This window comes from Podarcis pityusensis (genome assembly GCF_964106645.2).
Source record: "Podarcis pityusensis genome assembly, chromosome: 7".
In the NCBI taxonomy this organism is placed as follows: Eukaryota; Metazoa; Chordata; class Lepidosauria; order Squamata; family Lacertidae; genus Podarcis; species Podarcis pityusensis.
Window position 1 is genome coordinate 17,514,884 of NC_138031.1, and position 11,140 is coordinate 17,526,023.

The window sequence follows — 11,140 nt, forward strand, 5'->3', positions numbered from 1 at the left end:
CTTTGTACTATATCATTGTATATTTGAAACGACATTATTTCTGCACTTAAACGTTGTATCCAAACTTACCATTACTTTAAAACTATCATACTTATACGTTGTGTTTAAATCTACTACTAGCTTCAAACTGTTATTCTTAGCAGAATACACACGTTTTTCATTTCAACTCTTGAGTAGGAATTATTCCTTATATTGAAACTTTTGGCCAGAGTTCTTGATACATCCTTTTCAGCGTATTTAATACTGTGGCTGTAATATTTGAACTGAGATTAACATAACATATCCGACTGAACATGAGGAAGAACTTTCTTACTGTAAGAGCTGCTTGACAATGGAGGTTGGATAGTCTTCTGTTAGGGATTTTTTTAGCTGTGATTTCTGCATTGTAGGGCATTGTATTAGATTACCCTTGGGGTCACTTCCAACTTTACAGTTCTCTGATTCTCTGAAACAATCTTTTAAGTATCCTGGTCTATGTGGGGCATTATACTCCAGACATGTTTTCGAGCTAGACATGTGGTTAGTCTATTAACTTGAAGGCTTGGCTTACTTAAAGATTGCACAAACGTTGAGGAATTAAACTCTTAATAATCAAGCAAAGGAAGTACTGAACCCAAAGACATAGCTGGTGACCTGGACTCAGCTCGAGACACGTATCGGAATGAATGGAAAATGGGACTCGTGCAAGAAACCTCACAATATGTTTGGACATGGATTTGAAATACAATTCACAAGTGACCCTATCTATGAATCCACAGGCAACCCTATGTATGAATTTTAAGGAAAGCTTTTCTACTCAGGTGAAATACAGTCAACACGGGAGTAAGCAATCAATGTTGAGAATATAGCCCCTCTAGAGCAAACGTGTTTTCTATTGTTAGACATGGCTCAAGTCCCTGATAGAGAGAGTGGAGAAATTTGGTTCAGTTTCCGAAACAATGCATGAATAGAAGCACAGCCATTCTTCAAAATTCACCCTAGCTAAAGTGTGCATAAAGGTAAAGGTAAAGGGACCCCTGACCATTAGGTCCAGGCATGACTGACTCTGGGGTTGCAGCGCTCATCTCGCTTTATTGGCCGAGGGAGCTGGCGTACAGCTTCCAGGTCATGTGGCCAGCATGACTAAACCGCTTCTGCCGAACCAGAGCAGCGCACGGAAACACTGTTTACCTTTCCGCCAGAGCGGTACCTATTTATCTACTTGCACTTTGACGTGCTTTCGAACTGCTAGGTTGGCAGGAAAGTGTGCATAAATATATACATATATTAATATTGTCTTTTTATGTTGTGAACCACTCTAAGATCTACATATGAAGGGTGGTACAGTATACAAATTTTAATGATGATGATGATGAAGAATAAGAAGAAGATAATGTAGATGTAAATGCACTATCTTGCAAAAAAAAAAAAGGAGTTTAATAGGCAAAATTGCATACCAACATTTGCCTATTAAGAGAAATTTGCGCTAATGTGCTTATTAATTTCCAAAAGGACTTTAAAAACAAAGCACAAGCTGATGTGGAAAGCTGAATGTAAGATTGGAAAATTAGAAACAGAAAAACAGAAATTGACAAACTTTCCCTTCCCTAGTCTCTGATCTCTATCCAGAAATCAGCTGCAAAGGGCTGAGCCTAGCATCAAGTTGTCTTCACCAAATAGTTTCTTTGGTGTAGGGTGTGGACTCTTTCGATAGCTGTTAGATCTTTTGATCTTGAAAAACACTGAGGTTTGGTTTGTTTCCTTTGAAGTGTCTAGGAGATAAAGGCTGTACTCCAGAGGAATTTAGGCAAAGTTCCATTGGCTTCAATGAGAGTTTGATGTAGCAAGTTATCTCTGGGTTGGAACCAAAACATTTAATTGAATTTCTTGCATGGAAATGGCTCATCAGTTCCTGTTTGCATATATCTTCAGGGTTATCATGAAATTTTCCCAAGGTGCATTGGGAAATTAGATAAAGAATGCTCAACTCCCAGCTCCCAGCTTGTCGCGTCAGTCAATCAGGAAGTCTGTCCACAGATTTGAACCGAACAATGGCTTGTTCCAAATGGGATTAGCAAAAGCATTATTGGGCACAAATGCTATCTGATGGCATGAAATCTTGCGAAGGATCATATGAGGTGACAGTTGCAAATATTTCATGTGTGTGTGTGTCACATGTTAGATCAAGTCATTTGCTTCTCAACACAGATTGGGTAACATTGAGCCTAGGCTGCTTCACAATGCATGTAGGGAATGTTGGTGTTAAACTCACCAGAACAGGGCCATCAATAAATGAAATTGTATCCTTTGCAGCTTTGCTCAATTGTATTAGTGATTGCGAGCAATTTATTCTGTCAGTTCCACTTTGCAGTGCACCTGTTATCTGTTATATGTGTGGTAGAGTTTAGTGATGTGTTGCAGCATAGAGGAAAACCACTTCAGTCATTCGTATGATTTTAAGAATGGCCAAGATAATATTAAAAATCTCATGGATATGTTGGGGTTTGGTCAGAGATCTTCAGCCTTGGGTCCTCAGATGTTGTTGGGTTACAACTCCCAAAATCCGCAGGCATCTTATTCAATGGTCCAATGATGTATCCCAACATCATCTGAGGATCTAAGGGTGAAGGCCAGTGGGATAGGTTTAGAGCAGGAGGAGCCAACATGGTGACCTCCAGAGATGTTCCCATCAATACCACATTGGTTACTCTTGACTTATGGGGCTGAGCGTTGTGTAAGGCTTGTGGAGTCCAGTGTTGTAGGGGCAGGATGTTCCTCTGACAACTCGCTCAGCGCTTCTATGGGGTATCTGGATTTGCACCCCCAGGTCACTGAACTCCTCACCAGGATCAGAAATTTATTGGGGCCCCAAATCCATCCCTCCATCCTGCTAGGATCCACACCAAGGTCTCTCAGCTCCTTCTATTGGCCCTTGGGTTTTGACTATCTACTCCATTGCAGCTCCATGGTGCTCATGCAAGTTGGGAGTTCCCTATTCTCCTCACAGAGCTATAATTTACAGAGCTCCCTGGAAGAGGGATAGAATGTTAAATCACTCTAGGAGTGAAGGGAACAGGGTGTTAGAGATATTGGTTTAATTTGCATAAAATGCTATGTTTGTATGTATTGAAAACTTATGCTCAAGCTTGTGTTAGGCAGGAGGTTTGTCTCTAGCTAATGTGGTAAGATGACTCATCCTGGAAACTCAAGCAGAGATCTCTCTCATCGGCAGGAAGATGAAACTGGAGAACTCAGCATCTCAGTCGCGCACTGGAAGCCAACGGCAGTAGAAGCTCAGCTCAGCGATCCTGAACAAGCAAGTTGCTTGCGTAGGATATCTCTCTGGGACCAGAGAGGAAAGTTCTCGGACTGCAATTAAGGACTGAAAGGATGGAACCACATTGCAACATTTTATTTTGTAATTAGTTTAAGACTGTTTTGCAGTAAAACTTTTTGGAACTCATTCTTGTGGTAGAACTCATTCATTTGTCCAGATCAGGGATTCTGCTTGTAGCAACTCTAACATAGGACATTCCTGAAAACTCTCAGCAGCATTAGCAAACTACTGTAGGTGTGGGGAGCATTAATATTATAATGTTTTTAAACAGAGGTTTATTAATGCGTCATTTAATGTGTTTATTAATGTGTGGGGACACAGTCCTTTATCTGAGGATCTTCCTGTTTCTGAGGCAGGTCGTGAGAGAACTCCTTCCACCTGACTTGTTTGGGGTTCTGTTTCTTAACATTTGTTGTTCCGAAAGATGTCAACCATTTCAGAGATATTAAACTGAGCAGCAGCTATATAACAACAACAGCAATTTATTTAAAACCCGCCCATCTGGCTGGGTTCCGCAGCCACTCTGGGCATCTCCCAACAGAATATTAAAAACACGATAAAACATCAAACATTAAAAGCTTCCCTAAACATGCATGAAACAATAACCTGTAATCTGTGTTGCACAGTTTTTGCATATTAATATTATGGCATAATTATAAATCTATTCTTATCCTTTCTGGAGGCAGAGAGCAAATATTCCATGATTGATTCAATCAGTCTTCTTATAACCAAGGAGGTTATTTTGCACTTCAGTCCAAAACCAAATGAAACCCTGATCTTACAGGGGTCATTCACATTTCTTTTGTTGATTTCCCATGCTAATGAGCCAATATAGCCCACCACTTTCTTTCGCAGTGGAAAAGCACATGCATTGCATGCAAAAGGTCCCAGGTTCAGTTCCTAGGATCTCCAGGTAGGGGTAGTTTATTCCCGTTTTCATTACTTTTTCCTGTTAAGTTCTGCATTATATTTGTATGTGCAAAACAAATTATGGGATGGCTCAGCGGTCTGCTGACCGGTCCTTTACATTTCTTTATCCATGTCCCAGGGGGGTGTTGTTACCAGTCCCTTCCTCATCCCTAGTGTTTTGAAACAGGACCGTTTTGTTTCAAAACACATGCTTTCCGTGCAAAATGTAGAGTGGGGAACAGCCGAAACATTTCTATTGCTCTGGAGAGGAGAAGGATTAAAATTCTGTATTAGCACAAAACAACAGTTTGGTCAATGAGGTGTTAAGCTTCACGTGGCGGCAATGTGCAGTGGCAGAGAGCCAAGCAGCCTCTTTGTAATGAATCTGGTCCACTTCAAACTGCAGGTGAGGGATCACATGATCAAATGCATTTAAAAGAAAAAGAAGCTTTATAGTAAAGGTAAAGGGACCCCTCACCATTAGGTCCAGTCGTGACCGATTCTGGGGTTGCGGCGCTCATCTTGCTTTATTGGCCGAGGGAGCCAGTGTAAAGCTTCCGGGTCATGTGGCCAGCATGACTAAGCTGCTTCTGGCGAACCAGAGCAGTGCACGGAAACGCCGTTTACCTTCCCGTCGGAGTGGTACCTATTTATCTACTTGCACTTTGATGTGCTTTCGAACTGCTAGGTTGGCAGGAGCAGGGACCGAGCAACGGGAGCTCACCCCATCACAGGGATTCGAACCGCCGACCTTCTGATGGGCAAGTCCTAGGCTCTGTGGTTTAACCCACAGCGCCACCCACGTCCCTCTAGAAGCTTTATACACATGCATTTAAAAAAAAGGATCTCAAGAAGGCTAGATGAGGAGCTTTTCATTACATACATTGCGTATGCAGCAGGAAGGCTGTAGCTTAGTGGAAGATCATCTGCTTTGCAAGCAGAAGGTCACAGGTTCAATCCCCAGCCTCGTCAAGTAAGCAACTTCAGGTGACAATATTCTGCCGTCCTCAGGTATGGTGGATGATGTCCTATTGCCAGTGTTGAAGTAGATGCAACTGCAAGTCCCGACAAATTCTGTGCATGGGATGAGGGCAGCACCATCTTATCCTTTGCCTCAGGCAGCCCATTGTTTTGCTCTAGCCCTGTATGTCTAGGAAAATGTGGGACATTAAAAAATGGTGGCCACCCTGCCAGGGCCTTGCAGAGCCAGGCAGAGGCCAGGGCCAGGTAGATAATGTGCCCCCCCCCTTATTTCTTTACCCTGGGATAACTGAAATCTTATAAATAAGTACAGTGGTGCCCCGCAAGACGAATGCCTCGCAAGACGGAAAACCCCGCTAGACGAAAGGGTTTTCCGTTTTGGAGGTGCTTCGCAAAACGAATTTCCTATGTGCTTGCTTCGCAAGACGAAAATGTCTTGCGAGTTCCTGCGGGGTTTTTTTCCTCCCCCCCCCCTTTTTCCCAAGCCACTAAACCGCTTATCAGCTGATCCTTAAGCCGCTTAACAGCTGATCGCTAAGCCGCTTATCAGCTGATCCGCTAAGCCCGCTAAGCCGCTAATACTGTAGCGCTAATCCGCTAAACCGCTAATGGGCTTGCTTCGCAAGACGAAAAAACCCGCAAGACGAAGAGACTCGCGGAACGGATTCTTTTCGTCTTGCGAGGCACCACTGTAAGTATATAAATAATTTTCACAAAAGTTATGCTGAATATGCTGACCGAGGCCCCCTTTGGAATCGGAGGCCTGGGCCAAGTGGTTCATATGGCCCCCCCCCCCCTGTTGGGCCTGCACCCAGCTCTGAATAGGTACCATATTTTTCGCTCTATAAGACGCACCAGACCACAAGACGCACCTAGTTATTGGAGGAGGAAAACAAGAAAAAAAATATTCTGAATCTCAGAAGCCAGAACAAGAGGGATCGCTGCGCAACAAAAGCAGCAATCCCTCTTGCTGTTCTGGCTTCTGGGATAGCTGCGCAGCCTGCATTCGCTCCATAAGACGCACACACATTTCCCCTTACTTTTTAGGAGGGGAAAAGTGAGTCTTATAGAGCAAAAAATACGGTAAGTGTTTGTGCCTTGCTAGCGCACTGGAGAAGAGACTCACCTACAGACACTATGTCAAGGTCTCCTTCTAGTTTAGCCAGCAACTTCAGATGACAACTTAAAACATACATGGATATTTGGGCATCTGGCACATAGCTGGAGTGGAGTGTGTAGCCCAAATATTGCTGACTGCTACATTGTTTTTTATTGTTGGTGTTGATTTTAATCAGTGTTTTATGTTGATTGGATTTTTATGGCTGTTGTTAACCAATGCAGGCTCCTACAGGAGGAAGGTGAGGGTATAAAATCAATATAATAAATCAGCAGCAGTAGCCAGCTGTCTGGAAGCAGCTTAAGAGACGGCTCCAGTTCTGTGGTTTTCCACTCAGCGATGGAGAAAGGAAACTTTGCATGTGCCCAAATGCTCTGTATCTGTCGGCCAGTTGAAACAACGTCTCCAGTAAGAAAGATGAGTAGATTGAATCAAGAGCCATCTAGAGCAGCATTCTGTTGCTGACACTGACCAAGACGAGCACGATGGTGTTACCAGAGCATGACGGTGATACCTGACCTTCTGCTTGTTTGCAAAATTTGGTAATTGGCGGTTCTCCGAACAGGTTCCACCCTGTGTTATTATTGCTGGTAAGCCTTTGATAGTCCTGCCCTCTACGAGCTTGAGTACCTGGCGGCCTTGCTGAATAATTCCTCCAGAGATGCACGAGCAGATATTGCTTATTTCTCTTATTTTGTTCCATTTCTTCCCAACATCTATGCCGCACCTTTTAGCCAAAAAGGCTCTCAGAGCAGCTTGCAGAAATCCGTATTAAGACAGTCCCTGCCCTCAGGTTTACAAGGTAAAAAAGACATGGCACGCAAGGGGGAAGGGAGTGGGAGGGAGGAGGGAAAGGCAAGCTCAAGTGCTTAAAGCTACAGTACTTATAACAACGTTAAGAGCAGCAGCTCTTCACCAACACCAGTAGCGGCAATGTTGCAGGCCACCCCAATCTCTGCCAAACAGTAACAAGAGATTCCAGGGGTCTTGGCACTTAACCAGGGTTCACGTTCCTTTGGAACCTTGGGAATGTTTAAATAATTATCTAGGGGATAAGGGTTCAACATGAAAGACCTGGTTATGTTTAGAATGATACCGCATAGAGAAATGTTCCCTGATACCAAGATGAGGGATTCTTTGGAATGCAGATAGAGGGAACTGATAAGAATAATGATCTGTTGTGACCTTGATGGAAGCGTACAATATATGAGCCTTCTTGTGTTTTGGCTCATCGTCCTCTTTTTTTCTTTTTTCCCTTTTTTCCCTTTTCCTTTTCCCCCCTCATCCTCCTCATTCTTTCCTTTTTCTTTTTTCTTTCCCATAATGACATGTTTTTATGCCATGTACTTCGATATTTTTTGTAGTTTTTTAGCTTTTTTCATTATTATTATTATTGATAAGGAACTTTCTTTTGTAATTTTGGTTGTCTATATTTATATGTATTTGTTTAAAGCAAAATAAAAGTATAAAGAAAGAAAGAGGCACAGTGGAGACTAGTGCCTTTAAGAAATATGATTTATTTTACTCATAATTAGAACTGAGGTTTATTGAGGGCGGCTTGTCCTTCCCGACAGTGGGAAATTGGATTTAGAGGCATTCTAAGCACCATCCCCGTGACTCTTCGTAACAGCCTGCTTCAACCAACTGGCATTGCTGCTCTTCAGTCACCATACAGAGTTCTGCCCACTTCCTGCTTCTTCTTCCCAGAAACCCCTGCTCCCCAAAACCTCTGTTGTAAAAGAACACCCTCTTATCCTGTGGTGGCATCACACCTCCCTCCCTCTCTGTTTCCCTGGCAGCCTTAATTCTCTCATTTTTTTCTGTTTCTGTCCACTTCTCAGCCGGGGAAAGGGAAGCATCTGCATGGCCAATTGTTCTTAATGGCATTGCTGTCAGCGAACTCCTGAACAGGAGAACTGGTTCAGCTTAGTATCTTCCCTTCATACTCCAAAAATCAGCTAAATTCTACCCCTTTACTAGATTTAGGATTATGGGGAGTCCGTCACCCCCAATTATGAATTTTTTTGGTAACAATGAGCATATATACTGAGAACATAAAAATATGTGAGTGTTTCTACCTAAATATTATATGAATATATCTGTTCGATGACCATCGTTAGATAGCTAACATTTTTGCTAGAATGATTGCTTGTTTACTAGCTCCTGTCTCTCAACTTTCCCTTCCAGGTGGGTTGCATTCCCCCCGCATCTGTTGCCTGCCTCAACGGTTTGTTTCTTTTCCTTGTCTTGTGTGCTTTTTGCTCTCGCAGCATGTGGCTTTCAAATTCTTTGTAAGAGGTCACACTTGACCTAGTTATTACATCTGAGTGAACATCAAATGACTAGGAGCAAAGTCTCTCTCTCTATTTTGCTGTGTTTGGGGAGGAGGGGAGTTGCTGTTATATCTCCATAGCTTCTTAGCAGAGTCAGATTTGTTAATGCAATGGATTACACTCCCTACGATTTGATGTAGAGGTTCAAATGCAAAGAACCTGATAAGTAAGTTTATTTCAATTGATCTTGGCTTTGGCATTGCTGGGCTATGTGGGGAAAAACCTACAAGTACCAGCTAATAATAAATATCTTTGCATATTACTCTTAACATCGTATTGAAGCAAAATATGTTACAAATATTCCCAGGGAGAGGATGATCACGAATGCTGCCTTTCAGAAGTTAACATCTACAGTACAAGTTAAATCTTATTTTGCAAACTAAAAGCCAGCTTTGGATTCTTTTTCTGACAGAGAGATGAATGAGGCATCAGAGTAAAACATGCAAAACATGTGGATTGGCAGAAAACTATTAGTTTTGCAGTCGATTTAAAAAATCAGCGCAAACTTGGCAAAGGGCACTCAGATGTGTACTGAGGCTGCCATGTTTGAAATACTTGTGTTAGAGGCCTGAAGATGTGATGTTCCTAGCTATCAGTTCAGCTGCTGAGGCATTACGGAACATTTATTGCATTTTATTTTAAAAAGTTTATGAAACGGTTTATGAAACTATGCAAGGCTGGGGACAGATGGGACTGTGTGCTGCTGGTGGAAAAGCAGGCCTTCCAAGTGTCCCTATTTTCCAGGGACAATCCCAGATTTACAGAAGCCATCCCAGTTTCTGATTTGATCCCGGAATTTCCCGTTTTCCCTTAGGACATCCCTATTTTCATCAGAGAAATGTTGGAGGGTATGGAGTTATGCGACCCCCCAAGCCTAGGAGATAAGTAACTATACAGCCTTTAGAAGATGTATGGAGGCAGCCCTGTATAGGGAAGTTTTTTAATGTTTAATATTTTATTAAGTTTTTATATTATGTTGGAGGTCGCCTAGAGTGGCTGGAGCAACCCAGTCAAATGGGCTAGGTATTGTTGTTGTTGAATAAGATGTCCCTATTTTCATCAGAGAAGTGTTGGAAGGTATGGGAAAGTAGCTGTGAAATGAATAAGCAGTGCTATTGAAGTGTCACTCAACCTGCCAGACCAGGAATGGGGAACCTTTTTCAGCCTGAGGGTTGCATTCCCTTCTCGGCAGCCTTCTGGGAGACATGTGACAATGGAGAAGCAAACACAGACAAAGCAACGAATGCAAAATTTACTTATGTACTGTAGGCTAGTTTTTGTGCACGTTTGCCTATACCCCTCTCTGTCTTCCATCTGGACAAGCAAGAGGCATTATCACGGTTCAAAGACGTACTCCTGCCAGGAAAAAACACACAGCTACTGTAGAAAGCAGAGCCAGTGAGAAGTGTGGCCTGGAGAAAGCTCTAGGAGCCAGGTTAAGAGGCCTGGGGGGCCACATTTGGCCCTTGTTCCTGTTCTTCTGCACCAGTGTGCTAGATTGTGTATGCTAACTTGGGGGATGGGTTAAAACTGAAAGGCCAGGTGAGGAAGGGTGTAGGGTCATGTGGGCTAGCCCTGCCTCCAGCTTCTGGCAGCCATGACAGCCAGCATTTAAAGGGGCTCTATATGTGTACATCCCAAGCAGGATCCCCATTCAGGTGGAGGGTGCAGAATAGTGGCCATGGGAAGGGTGGGAAGAGGAAGAGGAAGGGAGGAAGAGGAAGGAAGGAGTGAGAAAGAGAGGAAGAAAGAAAGAAAGAAAGAAAGAAAGAAAGAAAGAAAGAAAGAAAGAAAGAAAGAAAGTTGTGCTACCACAACTCCTAAAAGTGAACCCTTCCTCTATGAACGTGTTGGAAAATATTTCTTTCCCCAGCAGAAATGTGGTTAAATGTCACTTCCCAGTTATTTTGCCAGGAATTAAACTCTTGAATAAACAATCAATAATTTCTGTTATCCTCCCCCCGCCCTTTTACAGCCTTTTTTTTTTTTTTTTAATAAAGAAAGAATTAACACACCAAAGTTTGGTCTATGATAAAGCATGCAAACTGAATAAATTTCTGTCAGTTTCAGCTTTTTGCTTCCTCTGTTGTGAGTGCCCCATTTGCATGTTTCTTGATGGGCTTCCTGCAGGAGAATTTGGATTCTCCCCACTTCCTCTCCAATTATGACTATCTGTAATCAGAACTATAGTGTGGGAGAGTTAGATGTACGGAAATCAACGTATCGTATATTCTTTCTCCACCATCTCCACCCTTATCCCAGACTTCAATGGGAACTCTACAAGTTGAGACTCATGTGGCTTTCTGGTCCTTGCATAATTGTTTTACCCCCATGGAAGGGATGATTCAGCCCTAATCTTCATTGTCAGAGCATAGGAAGATTTTTTTTAAAGGCATATATTTGCTAATGATTCTCACTGGTTTCTGTACCACAGGAACAGGAGACCTTTGGAGTACATTAGGACCATGGTGCACCATCAGTGTG

The 11,140-nt window shown here is 42.7% G+C and overlaps 1 long non-coding RNA gene across 1 annotated transcript; it reads left to right on the forward strand.

The window, feature by feature from the left end:
- The first annotated feature begins 1,645 nt into the window (after positions 1 to 1,645).
- Positions 1,646 to 3,442, forward strand: LOC308481041. The gene is made up of 2 exons (XR_013988423.1): positions 1,646 to 2,117; positions 3,212 to 3,442. It is a non-coding gene; the product is annotated as an uncharacterized lncRNA (long non-coding RNA).
- The last annotated feature ends 7,698 nt before the right edge of the window (positions 3,443 to 11,140 follow it).